At 41.1% G+C, this 18,932-nt stretch overlaps 1 protein-coding gene and 1 long non-coding RNA gene across 4 annotated transcripts in view; both read left to right on the top strand.

Annotated features, from left to right (window-relative positions):
- LOC124263026 (heparanase-like) overlaps positions 1–18,932 on the top strand; it is a 197,915-nt gene that overhangs the window by 110,113 nt on the left and 68,870 nt on the right. The window lies entirely within an intron of this gene.
- LOC124263036 lies at positions 10,604–15,383 on the top strand. The gene is made up of 3 exons (XR_006894752.1): positions 10,604–10,614; positions 13,321–13,325; positions 15,264–15,383. It is a non-coding gene; the product is annotated as an uncharacterized LOC124263036 (long non-coding RNA).

Genomic DNA, 18,932 nt, shown 5'->3' with positions numbered 1-18,932 from the left:
CATATCCCGTGTCGTTAACATGACGATGAAATACACAGATGTGACCATGATCGATTTGACAAAGAAAATAATGCGACATAAATAATGCAGAATGGAATAGTGATAAAGGCTGATGCAATAAGAATATGTAAATACAACTGATCAGAACAACCACACAAGGTCATATGTTCTGCGTTATTCTGAATGAAAGCTGTCACGAGAACGGTAGGTCCTAGCGTCGATATCCATAAATACAGGTCTTATAGCAAGAGGATCATTATCAAAAATAACAGTTTCTGCATCCAGCACTTGCTGGATATACTGATCCCCCGTCAAATTCCCAAGTATCGTCACCAAGTTTACAGTCATGAGAGACACATCCCCGAACCATGACGGAATCTCCACCAACGGCAACAGTTGGGTGAACGTTTTTCGCTGCAAATGATGTATTTCGCTGCCACCAGCTTCACGAGGAAGGCATCGACTTTCATCAGACCATTGCATTTTTCAGGTTTCAATCGAATGAGCCTCAATAGTGTCTCGTCTCCACGATCTCACATCAACACGGATTGTGCAGAACGTTGGCCACCCTTCACCTTACTGGTTTCCGTGTAGTTTCTGACCAAACCGCTGACAACTGTGTCGTTGACATTCATTTCCCCAACAACTGATTTAGTGGACAGCAGATATTTCTCCCGCACAAACGTCTACGCACTGTATCGGCATTGATGGGTCTGGCATTGATGAGTCCCAGTGGCCTGGCATGCTGTTTCTGTTTCTCTGGGGAAGCGATCCTGCAGATGGAGTTGGTCTTGACGTTGTGATGTTACTGAAGGTCGCCCACTGCGTGGACGGTCTTGGATACTGTTAGTGACCTGATGTCACTCCTGCAGTCGATAGAGTGTCCTAACATATACATTAAAATGATTGGCTACCCTCCGTGCAGTCTGGCCAACTTGCAATCGTCCGAAGACTTGGTTCCTCTGATCTCTCGTAAGTCGTCCATGGCGATTGTGTCAAAACAAAAAATGATTTCAGGGGAAGTTGGGACTCGCGTTCATTAGTAGGGTTGTCACGATATGCACGTGCACTTTCATTTTAACGAATGTCATACGGAACCTTTCAACACGTCTGCCATTTTAGGTGCGTTTGGTCGATATGCTTTTTCATCAGAAAACACACTGATGTTGGTAATAACTGTCAATTTGGATTGAAAAACATATTAATAAAACGACGCAATTATAATAAAAACATCATTTTAAGTTGTTGATAAAAGTAAAAATATCCTCGGCAAGCCTCGGATATTTGTTACTTTATCAACTCGTGGTGATATATTTGATATCAAAAGACACTCGGGTGAGGTTCTCTATTTATTACCCGTGGTCAACGTATGGGTAGTTGCATACTATTCTGGTATGTCACACGAGTGTCGTATCGCGTTGACCTGTGTCGTAACGACTTGACCTGAGATTCTAACGATTTGATTGGATAACCGATGACCTCTTTTTAGGGCACATTCTGACGTAACTATTTTTTCATTCCTAACAAACACGTGAATTCGTTCATTCTACAATTTATATGCATTGTGGGAATCTAAACATAGCGAACGTTGCCGTGTAGCTGTTTAATTGTGAGTCGAACTGGGACATTATATCCGTCGAAAACATAAACGCAATGTTTCCACCAGTGATGTTAGCCGAATGAAGCAACTGCAAACCCAGAAACGGGGTGCTACGGAGTAGTTTACTGTAGGAGGCTGTACAAGGCGATGACAACTGACATGCATCGTGACGTCGGTTACCAAGGCAGTGACGTCATTACAGTGTGACGTCATGCAAATATTGTACTACAGTACAGAAGTTTTCCGCAACCTCTTTGTCCGCGAAGATTTCGGTTTGAAACCAATAAAATAACGAAAATATGCTATTTTGTCAATTCAATGCATGTAAGACGAGGGTAATAAATAAAATACCACACTCGGTCTCGTTACATACGAATTATACGAAACCCGTGACCTTCCTATGTTATCACAATGCAATGTTGTATAGAACAAATGTTTTATCACTGTAATGTAAATATATTTATTTATGTATAGCCTTATCACATACCATACGAAGGACACTCGTTTCGTATAATTCGTATGTAATGAGACCTCGTGTAGAACTCTCTATATATGTACTTAGAGGCAGAAAATATTGTGACAAGGTATACTATTTAAAAAAAGTAACGCATAACCCAGAAATCTGTTGCGAAAATGTTGTATTTTCAAACATGTATAACTCGTCCACATATAGATTTTAGAACATGAATTTTTACATCAGTTTAGAAGAAGGAAATGTCTATACAAACAACTTAGTTTTACATAACAGAGACGTTGAGCGCGATGGTGACGACGTAGTACAGCCACGACGTCGGCTCTCAGTGTAATCTTTCTCGACCTGTTCCGTAGAGTTTGACCGTATATCCTCCGAAGCCCAGGCACCCTGGCTGCTGTGCTTTCACCCGTTACAGTACGATCACGTAAAGGAAGTACCCGGATGTACCGATCCTGGGCTGCAGTGGTGACTCGAGATCTGCCTGTACGGGGACGGTCGTTTGTTATCCCTGTTTGTTTGTAACGAGCTGCAAGCCGTGATATCGTGCTCAGACTAATATCGGACAGATCACAGGTATAAAGTTAGTGATGGGAAATGTAGTTCAACTCAAGACGAGGTGTCTAAGCATCGATGTTTTGTCTTTGAAAAGCACTGTTGAACTACCGGTGCTTAGTGTTGATCAGTTAAGGTTTTGGATTGATAACATTGCTCGTTTATCGAGTACAGTGTCGAGTACAGTACAGATCAAACGGTCTGAAGTGAGTCGTGTTGTGTACAGTGACACTGGGTATGGAGGCTACTGTGTACAGATGGACTCGGCATCTTCCAATGGTTAGTGGTCAGAAGAGGAGGGTAAGAACAGTTCCACTTGGGAGAGAAAGTTCTAGAAGCTGTTATCTTGTTTTGAAAAGCTTTATTCATCAAATGCAGCGTCGAAGGATTATTTGGTGCACAGACAATCAGAATGTGGTTACTGTAGTTGACAAGGGAAGTATAAAACCCATCTACAGTCTGCTGCCCTTGATATATTCCAGTCGTGCTCAAGGCGAAACCTCGTTGTAGTTTCCAAATCCAATTTCCAGCAGTGACAGCCTTGTGGGGAAGCTAGCAGAGAGCAGATTTCTGGTGGTTCAAGTTTTGACATATATTCTTTTAACTATGCAACAGGACATGATGGAGTATGAGTGGCATGGATTTGGTGTTTCACCTGACCGTTCTTGTGAATTTCCCATTCTAAACGGGAACAAATATACCATTTATCAGGTAGGCAAATATTTACTAACGTTTAGTTGCAAATTTTGTATAGATAGGGATGTATTTTCACAAGTCTTTCTGATTTTATTTTAGATATCGCAACCGACTACATGACATGTAAACAAAATGGCGTCTGCCTCTCGACTTGATGTTTTAAATCAGCTTAACACTGCTATAAAAATGGTTAATTATGTTTAAGTTGAGTGTGCAAACGACTTAATGTATAGAATAGTTTAAATAAAACAGTGAAAGTCGGTAAAATAAAGGTGTACATAGTGAACTCAAAACAGCTAATCGAACGGTTTTCGAACTCCGGACACTACATGCGCCATATTATGACGTCATACGATTGTCAGCGATGCAGCTTTTCGGCGAGAGTTTGGCGGTTACCATGGCAGCGGGTAATATTTTTCCAGTAGCACCCTCCTGGGAGGGTGACATGGAAACTTGTCAAAGCCTCATTGACCAATGAAATTAAAATGAAATGAATGCATTGTGAATATCTACTTACTCCGTAGTGGTATGCAATGGTAAAGGAAGGTAATCACTGCTGGTGAATTAGGTGTACATATAAGGGCCGTGACAGTAGGTCTCCTCTCTCGCTTATCATCATGCATGGCGGTGTTACTATCATTACAAAGTTTATAATTGTTTGCCTTTAAGCTAAATAATATCGTTTCTACTTTCAGATTGTACTTCTGACTTGGCGTGTGATGCTCGTGGTGAATGGATCATCCCATGTCGGGTCGGCCTGTATTTTGTATGGTAGAGTTGGCAAGTGAGCCTTTATTACGCCGTTAAATTTTCCTAATTCAGGAACTTAGGCTCATGAGCCGTTATAATACGTTTACTGTTAACAAATATATTTGCTTATTCTGCTGTCGAGCCCTGATGATACGGACTATAATGTTAACTCTGTTGTCGGTATATGGGTGCGTAACGTTATCATTGCACAGTTTGTTCAGGAGAATGATTTTCTTTTTGTGTTGCAATTACCCTTGCCTTAGCGTATGCTGTAACGCTTTGTCAACCAGGCTGTCGTGTATCTTACGATGTCTGCTTCCTTAGAAGCGATACCCGACGTCCTCGGGGTCGAATGAGGTATAGCATACTTAGTAACTTTATCCAATCAACCACGTGACGATTCTGCGCTGCGTGGTATTGTGCACTTGTGTGAAGATACGGACGTCTGGGAAGGAAACAGTGTAAGCAGGAAAGGTAAGATTTCTCTCCATTTGAGATATACATATATATATATATGTCAATGAGTTGGGAGTAACGTCATTCAGTAACACGGTGTAACTGTGAGGGAGCCGACACTGTTAGCCTGTCGAGGTTCAACACTAAAACGTATATTGTGTTCACGCACCAAGAATCAAGGAACACCGAAGAACTACAAAGAGACTGGGTGGTAATTATATGTATCAGTGTGTTGGAGACGTTGGAATTATCAATTTAGCGTGACATGCAATTATCATTTCAGTACAAACATCGCATTCAAAAGACGTGCCTTTGTTGCTGTGTTGCTTTGAGCTGTTCTGCTTCAGAGCATGTATCAGTCATATAATGCCTGGGTGAAGCAGGAAGGTGTACTCACACGCGACTTGATGTCGTCCAAAGTATTCTTAGGAATCCAGTCAACCTAATCATTGCAGAGACTAACATGGCAAATGCGTGTACAAGTGAAGATTGATTTTAGCTCAGTTTAAAAACAAGATATGTCAATTTGTTAATATGTTTACCTGTCCCAAAATCGACACAGGATACAATAATGAATAAACAACGAATACATTGTGACCTAACTTTTATATTGAGACAACCGTAAGCTCGACCTACTGAGTTTATATATATCTTTCGTCAATGCCGTCCACATACTACTTTATTGTATATATGTATATTTCGTCAATGCCGTCCACAAACTACTTTATTGTATATATATATATATATTTCGTCAATGCCGTCCACAAACTACTTTATTGCATATTGGTGATTCCAAACCTATTTGGTTAGGACACTGACACATTTATCCACAGTGGAATGTTTTAGCCCTCGGAGTGTCTAGGGTTAATGTAAAAGATTATGTTAGGTCATATCACCTTTTTTCACGACAGGTGGATTGGAACACCGACTTTCATGTATATCACATTTGGTGGCATACATGAGGTTCTATTTTTCATTTTTCTCGCGAAATGGTTTTACTTGTATCTTTTTTTCAATCAAACGCATGCAATCAATCAAAGCCATCCAATAGAGAAAAAACCGCCCCCACACTAATCAGGCACTTGTACATGAATAGTAAACAGCGAATATCGATGGCTTAAACGACAGAGACAAGTGCACTCCTAATATAGACTAAGAAACCTTTTGTAATGATCGTAACACAAGTGAAGAATCACGGCGTACCCTGACGGCGTACTCTTCACAAGTGAAGCATATTGACGTTACCTCCCCAGGAATAATAATAATAAATGGATATTTCTTGTGCGCCATAGTCCATCCAGAGCATGCTGAAAGGTGCTACATACAAAAAGAGTCACTAGAGTTGATGAGGAAGATATGACAGTTCGTCAAAATGACCATGAGAATACTGTTGTAGGTTGTAGTCTTGTTAGAAGAGGAAGGTTTTGTGTCCCGATTTGAATGCTTTTAAGACTGTTCCACAGGGTTGGTGCTGCAAATTTGAATGACCTATGGCCAAAGTGTTTGGGGAACTGAGAGAAGATCTTGATTCTGGGAGCAGAGAGAACGGGCAGGCATATATATACTGAGTCAAAAAAGAAACTTCACAAAATGTAATTTGAAAAATAATGAATAATTTTTCTCTGATGATACATCTATGTATCCGAAATGGGATCCCTATCTTTCGACTCTAGAAAAACGTTAGCAAAACCCAATCAAACCCATCCATTCGTCATGTGCACGTGTTTGCATTGGCCTCAAGAATTGAAAAAAACACTTTTAAACCACAGTTCTAACGGTACTTGAAATGCCACGATTGTCAAATGTGCAACGTGAACGTGCCGTTGGCATGTTGCAAGCGGGAAGATCAGTTATTGACGCCGCAAGAGCAATGGGATGCAGCCGTCGTACTGTGTATGACTTGCGAGGTCGTATACAATAAACTGGCACCACTACTGATCGCCGAAGGTCGGGTCGTCAACGTGTGACGTCACGAGCAGAAGACCGTCAAATCGTCCTACGTCACCTACGTGGTAGATTTCTGCCGGCTACACGAACCAGGGCTGAGATGTTTAGAGGTCGACTGTCCTCACAGACCATTCGAAATCGGTTGCGGGCTGCCAATCTCCATTCTCGACGTCAATATCGTGGGCCAATATTGACGCCGTTTCATCAACGTCAACGTCTGCTGTGGGCCCAACGTCACCTCCGATGGACCCAGAGAGACCGGAATCGAGTCGTCTTTAGCGCTGAATCCAGGTTTATCCTCAGATTCGCGGACGGCAGGCATAGAGTCTGGAGACGACGTCTTGAACGGTATGCCCAATGTTGTGTACAGGAAGTCGACATATTCGGGGGCGGAAGTTGCATGGTGTGGGGTGCTTTCTGTGGGAACAACCGTTCCCGACTTCTGGTCATCCGTGGAAACCTCACAGCTGCTGCTTACCGCGACCAGGTGCTCACCCCTGAACTCGTTCCTTTCATGGCGGCTCATGGCCCAGGTCTACAGTTCCAGCATGATAATGTTCGGCCGCATACCTCGATGTTGACACGAAATTTCCTTCAAAACGCTGGAATCAACGTCATGGACTGGCCATCGAGGTCCCCTGACCTTAATCCAATAGAGCACGTTTGGGATGCACTTAGAATTGAGCTGCATGCAATGGGTTGGCAGAAAAGTCGAGGAATTCCATCACCGATCATGAAACCTGAACAAACAGGCAGCGAAGGTTGAACTGGTGCTTACAGCATAAAAGTATAACTGTGACAATGTAATTTCTCAGATGAAAGTTCTGTGTGGCTGTTTCCTAATACACTGAAATTCTGGACCAAACAAACTGAAAAACCTTTGTATCAGCGCCCAAAGTACAGTCCGAAATTTAACATGTAGGGTGGCATATCTGTGTTTACGTGATATGACAGTGTACGTAGTTACACCACATCCTGATACATGAACATGTATAGTGTCATTATTTTGACTTTAACATTTATTATGTCATGAATATTCTCTGGCGTTGACGTTGTGAAATAAACAGATTTATTAACCATTAATGCAAGATCTTCAGAATGGCAAAACACTGCTTGACCTAGTACATGTACATTAACCGAAGTCTATAAACTGACTGTAACGTGGGTTAGCGGGTGGACATGTGGATCATAGGCAATACTATCCGTCTCATTGTCTTGTCAGGAAGCCAACTAAATGAACTAAATGATATATTGTTACAAGGAGAGCAAAGGATTGGTGTCTTGATCCCGGAACTAAAACATTGTAAGATTGATGCTGTTGTCATTTTGTTATGGAAAAGGGACTGGTCGGCTAGGAGCCAATAAATTGTGCCTGAGTGGGGTATGTTGAACTACGACATGGTATCTGAGTGGGAGATTACTATAGAAATAGCATTGCATGAAGACACACACATACACATAACCAAACATGCAAACACGCACACACGCACACACACACACACACACATCGCCATGTAAGGGCAAAAATCGCGATCGTGGCATTAATCACCGTGAACATCAAGACAGCAAAGTAGCCCATTTGTGAGAGACGATGAACTTGGTGACTATGTTTTGGACTGGGTTAAGTCAATGCTTTATGTTGTCATTTGAAAACACACAAACTGAAAAAGAGGAAACAGAATTGGAATTCCGTCTCTCCAAGTGATCATCGAAGGTCTTGCTGCCATACTTAAATAGTTCCCACCTCAGAAAAGACGTCAAGCAACCTAGCCATTATTAGAAGCATCCCAATATTATTTGTCTGATAAATACAAAAGAGTGCCACATATAAGGCATGTTTTTTAATTCAGAAAAGAAACTGTCTACACCATGCGTCGGGTTTTGACGCAAAGGCTTGAATGTTCGTAATTTCAGGATGTTTAACATCTGATCAATCAACTATCCCCAACAACAAACAAATAAAGGGAAAAATCATTTCTTGATTTTTTAGGCTTTTGTTACCAATCGCGCTGACCACAGATGAATTTAAAAATAAAAGCATGTTATGTTAAAATAGATAATATGTGAAATGCTGGACTTCCTCATTGATACCATCTATTCAAAATTTGGGGATAACACATTTAGGCAGGAAGTCAGAATTCCCATGGACACAAGCTATGCTCCCTTCCAGTTTCATGCATATGATTCGGAATTTCGTCTACGTGGCCTGACAAAATCAAAACAAGGGATTCTGGCCAAGAGGGTTAACATAGGCTTTGGCTATATCGATGATCTGATATCGTTTAAAAACAGTGAAACTGCTCCACGTAATTCAAGTTTACAAACGAAAATTCATTAGTACAAACATATCTCCATAAGACTGTATGACAAAAGACTACAACGGTTCAAGCCAATACCCCCATCCCCCAGCACCCACCCCCACCCACATACACACAAAATGGCGCATCCATATCGCTTATCAGTGAAACAGGTTCTTTACAAACTTGTGCTTAACTAAATGTGATTACATGAGAACGAACATTGCAAGATGCCAGTCATCTCTTATACAGGTTTTTCCCAGCATATTGAAACCCCTGTGTCTGTGGCCCTGCTGTTATCCGCCATGTTTGTCTCCCCGGACACGCCTCGTCAAGCCCCATGCTCCATGCAGGCCGTAAGTTCACGTCGGTAGCGGTAACATGACACAACGTGTTACAAAGAAGCCACCTGCATTTGCTTCGGTCTGCTAACCTTCACGAAAGGAATACAATAGCTCACAATAACCAGCGATATAGATCGTTGGCTGTGTTTAGGTATGCTAGCTCGGCCCCAGATCGCACTTGAGAAAGTTTAGGAGTCCCATTATGCAATTTTAGTAGACTGACAAAGTCTCTTAGGAAATAATAGTTTAACTCTTTCCATTTGAAGGACGGGATAGCACGTCTGAGGGCTCACAACCCTTCAATACGAGACTGCTTTTGAGCAACATGACACTTACATACGAGGGACGTGAAATCACGTCTCCATGGTTGCAACGGTTGACATGGACCATTCATGACTAACATAACATCCAAATCCATATGAACTGAATTGTTTTCTAAACATCTTTATTCACTTTCATTAAACTATTTCAGACTAATAGAGACAAGAGTAGGTCGTCTTTAACACAAAATATATGAAATGCAGGTTTTTTCTAAAAGGAGAAACATTATTGAACTTACACATCAGTGTGGTAATTGTGACAATTTCTTTCAATCCAGTGACTACACTACGGTGGAAGAACAACCACAATTTAGTAGAGTTATGTCATCACTTAGGATTATAGGGTCATGACATCCAAAGAACGATGAAACGAGCGTTACCTGTGGTAACAACTATAAAAACAGCCACAAGTCAAAGAGAATTGCTAACAATGAAACGTCAAACGTTGTACCAGCTCCTCTCACCATCACAAATGGCAGATAGAGCTTGGCTTGCAGTCTGATACGATTTTCCACGACCAGCCATTTAACGCTGTATGGTGACCGAATGTCAAGGTCATATAGCACGTAGTTTTGACCAAGGGAGATAATCAAGAAAATCCTAAAAATTACACTGTTACAAGGTACATGAATTGCATTCGAAGAACGAGGATCTGGCGGCTGAAAACTGTGAAATATGTTTTGTATGAGTAGATGAGTTATCACGTCCCTCGTATGGAAACACTGTAAAAATCCGACGTAATCGAATAAACGTCCATCGAATTGAGAGGCTACAACTGGAAACATCTGGGTGCCGTTCCACTAACCGATCTTAGACCTATGCCAATCGTAAACCCCTAAAATCCCAATCTTAGCGTGACGTTACGATCGGCATACCGTTCCACTAACCAATCTTACCTAAGTCAATCGTAAAGTTAAGATTCAAAGTCTAAGTGGCTCATGACCAACTTAGGATAGCTAAAATCAATCGTAGAGAAACCAAAATGGTTGCTTTCCTATTCTATGTGAAAAATAAGAGCGAGCATTTCACCGTGAGCGTCCCCTAAAATCCCCATGAAATGAATTTGTATATTTCTGTGATGTAAACACGCTGCAGCAACGAAGCCTTACAAATGTCAGGCCAGTCTGACCACTGTCGTCATGGGAACACAACCGAAGCGAGTCGGTGTGACACATTTGTACAACAATATTGCAACGTCATGGTTAAGAATAACGACAGCCGAAAGTGAACAATGTTCTGAAGCAAAAGATACAAATATGTTTGATTTCACTGCGCATATTTGGTGGGGGATTCTAAAGGCAAGCCGCGTGTGATTCAAGATTAAATTACATTTGTGACGTCATTCCATTGTCTGCTCGCTCCATTACTTTTCAGGAATGGAGCGATGTGTACCAACTTCAAATTAAAGGTTTCATTTTGTCATTTTGACATATAACTTTGATAACAGAAATATTCTGCAATACTTTGAATGTAATTTTAAGTAGGGTAATATCCTCGTAACTCTCCATTCCTTAAAACAATGTGCCTCTCGCACGAAAAGAGTCTCGGATCTAAGCTTGATCGGATCGTAGGAAGTCGGACCGCTACTGATCGGGCCTAAGATCGGTTAGTGGAACGGTGTAACTTTTTAGCTAAAGGCGATTATGTAAAATTAGGCGTTAACTTGCTAAGATTGATCTTAGATAAGATCGGTTAGTGGAACGGCACCCTGGTCGTATGCAAAGGGTTGTAGATGACTGGACGTGTTCTCACGTCCTTAAGATATGTGTGCAGAAGTGAAAAATTTTCGTCGTGATGGAAAGAGTTAAGTTAAGCGATACTTTCTACAAAAAAATATAAATACCAGACGGAGGCGTCCTCAACGCCTTATCTAGACTTTTCTGGAAAGGATAGAATTACCATACATGGGCCTATCATTCAGTACAACCTTGGAACAAGGCTACAATTTTTGTGTCTTATCACACTACAAATTGTGGTACATGCATACTCTATGTTTCAATCAGTTATTTAAAACACCAAGCAGACATTCAAATAACGGTTTAGACTTGATTTGCGCTGTGTCGGTGAGATGCGATGTCTGGTTATAAATACCTTGAGTCGTTGTAACGCACAAGGAAGTTGAAAGTGTCGTGCCTTCAGTTTATGTGTTAACGTGGGTTAGCGGGTGGACATGTGGATCATAGGCAATACTATCCGTCTCATTGTTTTGTCAGGAAGCCATGATCATGGGTTCAAATTCGAGAGATGAATCCCGGTTGTGGCTGTTCTCATTCGTTGCAAAACTGTGATGCTAACGAAAACAATGTTTAAACAGAGTTAACTCATGGGTAGTTGCAAAATATCCTGTCCTATAGCTTGAACGTATCATCAGTTGTAGCTTTGCGTGTATAGTTTCTTCCATACAGCCGCCTCTGTGAACTAAAAATGATATATTGCTACAAAGGAGAACAAAGTTATTGGTATCTTGATACCGGAACTAAACATTGTAAGATTGATGCTGTTGTCATTTTTTTGTTGAACTACGACATGGTATCTGAGTGGGAGATCACTATAGAAATGGCATTTTGACCAAGGGAGATAATCAAGAAAATCCTGTCACAAAGTAGATGAATTGCATTCGAAGAACGAGGATACGCAGCTAGAAAACTGTGAAAATATGTTTAGTATAAGTAGACGAGTTATCACGTCCCTCGTATGGAAACACTGTAACAAATCCGACGTAATCGAATAAACGTCCATCGAATTCAGAGGCTACAGCTGGAAAGACATGGTGCCGTTCCTACAACCGATCTTAGCCCTATTCAATCGTAAACCCCTAAGATCCCAATCTTAGTGTGACGTTGACGATCTGGCTTACAGTTCCACTAAACAATCTTACCCAAGCCAATGCGGTATAGTTAAGATTCAAAGTCTAAATTAATCATGACCATTTTTGAGATGGCTGCGATCTCAATGTGAGAGAAACCAGTATGGTGACTTTCCATATTCTATGTGAAAATAGAAACTGAGCGTTTCGGTGAAAATTACCTAAAGATCCCCATGAAATGAATTGCTATATCACCGTGATGCAAACAAACACTGCACTGAAGCTGTCATTAAATGTGAGTCTGGTCTCGGACTCACTAATGCCTTATGGGAACAGAACCGAGCAGCAAGTCGGTTTAACACATTTAATACAACAATAACTGCAAACATCATGGTTATTAAGAGTAGGGACAGCCGTAAGAGTAGAACAATGTTCTGAAGCAAAAGATACAAATATAGTTACGAGCAAGCGATAGAGGTCTCATAGCTATTAATACTTTCTATCTATTGTATATATGAGGGCTAGGATATCGTCGTCCAAAACAGAGCCAGAACACATGTTTTGACAGGCGATCGGATCTTCCAAAATAACAATACCGCAGCACGTCGGTCATGCGCGCCTTTTTAACTAGTTCGGAGGAAAAGTAGTTCCTTCTTTAAAAGGCTGTATCTCAGTTTTTTCTTTGGTCTACGTTCAAAGCAAAATGGGTCATTCACCATCAAATCTGGGACATCATCTACCCATACTGGCACTCTTTGTGGAGCAAACTACTCAGAAAAGTGCTGGAGAAACAGCAATGGCCAAAAACTGAAAACAAAATAACTGCCAAATCTGGTACGTTTGGAAGGACTTGAATCCGTCCAGGGCAAAATGGAATTCGTTTGTGCATCTGCATAAGAAATTTGGAAGTGTTGGAACAATAATTGGATTCTTGAGATATTTGCTGCGTCAAACGTTGCAATTTTGGAATTGAATTTTGGATTATTTCCCCTTGCTATCTGGCCAAGGAACCTGGGATTTTTAAGGAGAATATCTACACCTCGGTGCATCTGCGTGATTTTTGCCAGCGATCTAGAGCATTGGTTTTGAGGAGTTAAAAATCGGCGGAATAATAGTAAGCTCTAATAATAATAATCCGAACGATTACAATAGGAAAAAGGCTATACGGGCAAAGGGAGCCCTAAATTATGTTTGATTCCACTGCACATATTTGGTGGGGGATTCCAAAGGCGGGCCATGCGTTATTCAAGACCGCACAGACAGATCTCTACATGCGTTTATGGCCTCCTCACGGCTTGTTTATTCTGGTCCAGGCAAGGGTTCAGGCACATATTAAAAGCTCTGACACAATTGACGTTTTTAAGTTTGAACTTGAAACCTGATCTCAGTAAATTACAGTAGCATCTCGGCTGTAATGCTCTGCAGTGTAAATTATCAAGAGCTCGCAGGTTACGGCAATGTGCAGTTGGTTCAAGATGTGTGTACCTACGGTTGGTAGGTGTATGTATGCCTACGATTATGACTCAAGATGTGTGCGTCAGTTTTAAACCGAGATCAGGACGTATTATATCATATTCAATAAGACGGACTATATACATGTATATGAGATTCTCTACATCTCGTCTTGATTGATTTACTACATCCCCGGGCCGAGGACCGATTCTCGCGGAAGGCCGCGTTGGCTGAATGCGTTTGACAATGAACATGCTGGCGATTGGTGCAGCGCTGAGGGGTGTGGTTTCGAATCCGCGGCATTCAACCCAACGGGGTGTAACTGCTGATGCAATTCCCGATAACACCCTGTTATGAGACCCAATTCGTTCGTATTTCGTTTACATTTTCTGACATACTGAAGTTGTTCAGAATCACTTGCGAGGAAATCAACACTTTCGCCTTGATGAGATAAATATAAGGATATATGTAATGCGTCTAAAAATCTAAATTCATAATATTTCTTATTTGGCTATCTTCCACATTGGTGGTGGTTATATCCGAATAATAACGTATGTCATTATATCTGCATACAGCGTTTACCAAATGATACACTTGGACACACACATCTGCCAAGTATCAACCTCAACAGCCTACGCTGGGACTTTTTATGGGTGTTTAATTCGCGGAGTGTATAATATTTGATATCAGAAGACACGAAAGTGAGGAATTCTATCATCCCAAATCATTCTTCATCGATTCTCAGTAAAGATAATTTATCTGAATTCTAAAACTGCCATTCAGCCGAGTGAGGTCCTCAAAATATTGTGACGTCATCAGCTTTATTACATCCTTAGCATTTGATCTCACACAAGCGATATCTAAGTACTGCCAATGGGAGCCAGTTTTGGATGATAAATACTAATATTACCCATACGAATGCGAGAATCCTTATATACTTTTTTGATATTTTACGCAGTGTGCAATTAGTAAGTCTCGGCGTTGATTGGTTGATCATATATTTGTACATTTTTTAACGGGTTGAACAGCACTCACACACTCGTTTATTCAGAAGTTTCACCGATTCATTGATAAATTGACATTAATGCCAATCCATTCTGAATCTAAAAAAAGAAAACTTTAAAGGTTAAAATATGAATATTTTTCTTCAAATTATTTGAACAAACTTCCGTTTCTCAATAATCTTTAATTATATGTAATCTTTTCATACCACCAAATATTAATCGTTTGCATTGTTCCGCGTAAATGAAACGGCCACCCGTTGGGCCTAATAGCGATCAAGGTCACTTATCTAATTCAATGACATTAAATGGGAAAATTGACTAAATTTTGCCCTTGAATTCCAGAGCTATTGTTGAAGCTGGGTCCCGAGGAAAACAGCAGATACCGACCGGAATATTTATCTGAAAGTGTAACCGTAAAGTAAAATCATGCCGCTCGAACCAGAAAACAGCTCCTTTCTTACCGGAATCAGTGCTAAATGTTGCTGGGTACTGACTTTTATATCCATGCATTCTAATCTAATCTGAGAGGTTCGTCAGGGCCGTACAGGGTGTGAATTTCGCCAGACTCGGATTCCGACTAGAGTTATCCTTCTTGCTACTGTACTCTACTAAGACGAAGGTAGCGGCACGCCTTCCACAGAACAAAATGTTGTTGAAATCTTCAAACTTGTTGAGTTTCTTGACGGCGCTTTACGGGCGTAATTTCATTGGGATGGTTGTCTTTTAAATTCCCAACTTTTAACCGTTGACTTTCCCCAAATTGACAGGTTTTGCCGAATATTGAACAGCACCGTCACCGTCACTAGAAAACTTTACGTCAGTCGTGAATGAACGATGTTCCGTCGCACTGACTTGATCAGATAAATGTTTGGCTCTTACAGTAAAAGTTCAATGATATATTATTTAAAGATCATTTTTATCACATATTGTGCTCGTCTTTAATTATTCCGAATAATTTGTTGCCATTTATTTTAAAAGCGATTTTATGATGTACTATTTCCCATAGCGTAGTTATCGTGCCGCATGGAGAAGTTTGGGTTTAATGCGCATGTGAATACCGAATCATTAAAATTACTATCTCCCAGCGTTGTTTATTTTGTAGTTTCTTCACAAATTACATTATGGGTATTATGCGAATAACCAACGGGGTACGGTACGGGAAGTAATGCCTCGTTAAAGAATAATGTTCAGTGCCTCGCCAAGGCTCGGCACTGTGAACGTGTTATCGAGCATATTTCCGTAATCCTCGACCTCAATTGATATAATTGTTCAAACTGATTGCTGCGTCGATGATATTATTATTTCCGTTGCCGGTGGCTTCGGTATTCGAATTATTATACCGTTTTAACATTCTCAATGAACTCAAGTCGATAGATGATTAGATAAAGCACCGAGGATGAATTACAATAGAAGCAGCTGATGATGATACATGTGATTGTAACGGTAATATTATACCTATACCGATACCGTGGCAATCAGCGTCATATACTGAATATAATATATTAAACTATTTTCATCGAAATAAAGTGATTTCTGTATATTTCTACTCATCATTATGTTCCACTCCGCTTAACCAAATTTACAGGGGAAATGCTCAGACAGGAATGACGGAAAAACCGATTCCTCAGTTTAAAAAGCTTCAAATAGCTGACAGACCAAACTCACACAGACACCATGGCATATTTCCGTATTGACGGATGTCGGATATCATCGATGTATCCTCTAATGAGTGTCTACATTACGATAAATCCAGTGATGCGATGCTCTCGCTATCTCTTTTAACCATTCGAGTATAACCACCGCCTTTATTACCCATTTCGTTGAGAAGAAACTGCGGTGAAATATGATTCACCGTTTGATTGTTTATTCGCGTGGCTCAAACGGCCATTGGCGCCTGTAGTTATATTAAATCCGTATATTTCTATTAAAGAAATCATTTATTGTTTTATTATTAGTCAACAGGTGTTAATATGTTTATAGGTAGTGAATATAGTTTTACGCCGCTTTTTAGCAATATTCCGGCAATATCAGCGGGGACACCACAGTACGACTGCAATGAGAATCGACTGAGGTAGTATGCAAACTAAGGGTATGAGGACACCCAACTTCCGTATTTATCTTTACGCTACAGATTTGTTGCGCTCCTGAATCGAGGCTTCTACCCATTGAGGACTGACATCGGGGAGAATCCACCTCCGCGTATTTGAAACTTCGGTCGTAACAAAGTCTTTGCGGTGGCTGATGGCGTCGTCCGTTTGTATGGGATAACGCATATGAATCATAAACTGACTGGAAGCGGAATAAGCAAACCTAATATACAGCTATACTGCTAATGTTTAAATAGGCCCATAAATCTAAGTGGCAACGGTGCTGCTTTCTGCGATACATCTAAGCAAGCCTTTATATATACATGTTTGGCTTTACAATTTCTTTATTTCCCACCTGCTAATTGTAATGCCATCCAGAAAGTATAGCATATTCCATATAATCCATGGCGATCGACGCCACAGGATGGTATCATTCCAAATATTTCGAGTCGGCGAGTGCGTTTGCACAGTGTAAATAAACGAACCTTGCCGTATAAGCCTTGGTCCTCCACTCTCGTGGATTCGTAACAGGCGTCGCCAGTACTCCTGCTGAACAGAACTTACAGTCACAGGTTATATAGTTTACACCATCCTTTGGCAATAAGCCATAACAGTGACTTTGTTTTAGGGCCGGTCTTTGCGTTACTCGTCTCGCTATGCATAATGGACTTTAACTGGGTCGGTGTCTGTTGGTGAATGGCCTTTCATGTTTTGGCGCAGGCTATGATGGCGGTTATAAAACGCTGTAACCTTCACGGTTGCTGCGTTCGTTTTGCGTGTAAATGAAGCAATGCGTTGTATTGGCATTTTTGGTGCGTTTTATGCGCGACGTTTTGTGGTGTCGTTTTCGTTGGGCATGAGCCCTCGGGACCGGCATTGGTGGCGCAATCAACAATTGAATTCCATCCAAAGCTCACGGAACGAGGGATGGTGGTTGTTATCTAAAACATAGTAATGGGAATGGGGCGTGGGTAGTTAAGGAAATGAATGAACCAATGATTGGCTTTCGTATTTGAGTTGCAGATGGGCTATAATCGGAACGATGGTTTCCGTTGATTTTATTTCTCTCCGACGTCCGCGCCTGCCAAATGAAATGCAATTATTCAAATTGGGTCTTTAGGTATTCGGTTGTTGGACGGCTGCCGGTGGCTCGAGACGTACGCCCTGTTTCCCGCAATGCCAGACGTTTCTAAGGCCTACCTACTGGAAATCTATAAAGTAAGCGTTACTGGTCTGCGACTCGAGAGGGAGGAAGTGACGGTGATTGGTATTGTTTATTCAATATTATTTATTTATTCAACATTATATTTGAATTCGGTTTCATTGTTATGTTTTTGATAAATTCAAGGAGGCTACCTCATCTTATGGAAGATTACATGCTGGAATTCGTGTCCTCATACCCTTAGTCCCATACTATACACGGTCCGGGCGTGAGCGGCGAATCACTTTAACCAGTTACCCACTACTTAAATATGCCATGATGCTGACAAAAATATTAACAAATTCGCCTGTAGAGTTAGTCGAACTCAGCGAAACTGGTAACCGGGCAGATGACATTTTTATTCGGCGCGTATCAGGAGCCGTTTCGCCAGAATAATGGGTCATCCCAACCCAGCCTGCGCATCCCACAGATCGATTGATTTGCATGCTGCCCTTGTGAAACGTTTGGGCGTTAATGGAAAGCAAAGCATCGGTTCTTGACTTCGCGTATTGTCATATTTGGTCAGGTGAACGTTTGTTTAAGCTTTATTCTTTAACGCCGCAGCCAGCAAATCCATAGCCTTCATTTCGTAAAAATCAGTCTGGACAAGATGATCCAGTGATCAACATCATGAGCACTGATCTACGCATCTGGGATTCTGAAGCATGTAATTTTATTTTGTTGATCCCGTTAGATGCCTCTTACAAAAGCAGGTTGCTGAAGGTCAGTTCCCACAGCCCGAACTACGGCGGATCCCATTTGATGGTATCAGCAATGAAGCATTCGGTAAAGGAGGCTTGCATGTGGAAGGTGGACGGTTTGGTTTGCCGATGAATTACGTCAACAGCTGGTTTACATGTAAATTTCTGGGAAGGCTTAAAGGATTGTATACTAATGTGCATGTATGTAGGGGACGTTTACATCAGCCTGAAGTGATGACATGTA

Source organism: Haliotis rubra, unplaced genomic scaffold (assembly GCF_003918875.1).
Source record: "Haliotis rubra isolate DU_JTF1 unplaced genomic scaffold, ASM391887v1 Scf866, whole genome shotgun sequence".
Lineage (NCBI taxonomy): Eukaryota > Metazoa > Mollusca > Gastropoda > Lepetellida > Haliotidae > Haliotis > Haliotis rubra.
This window is presented reverse-complemented; position numbering and strand designations above follow the sequence as displayed.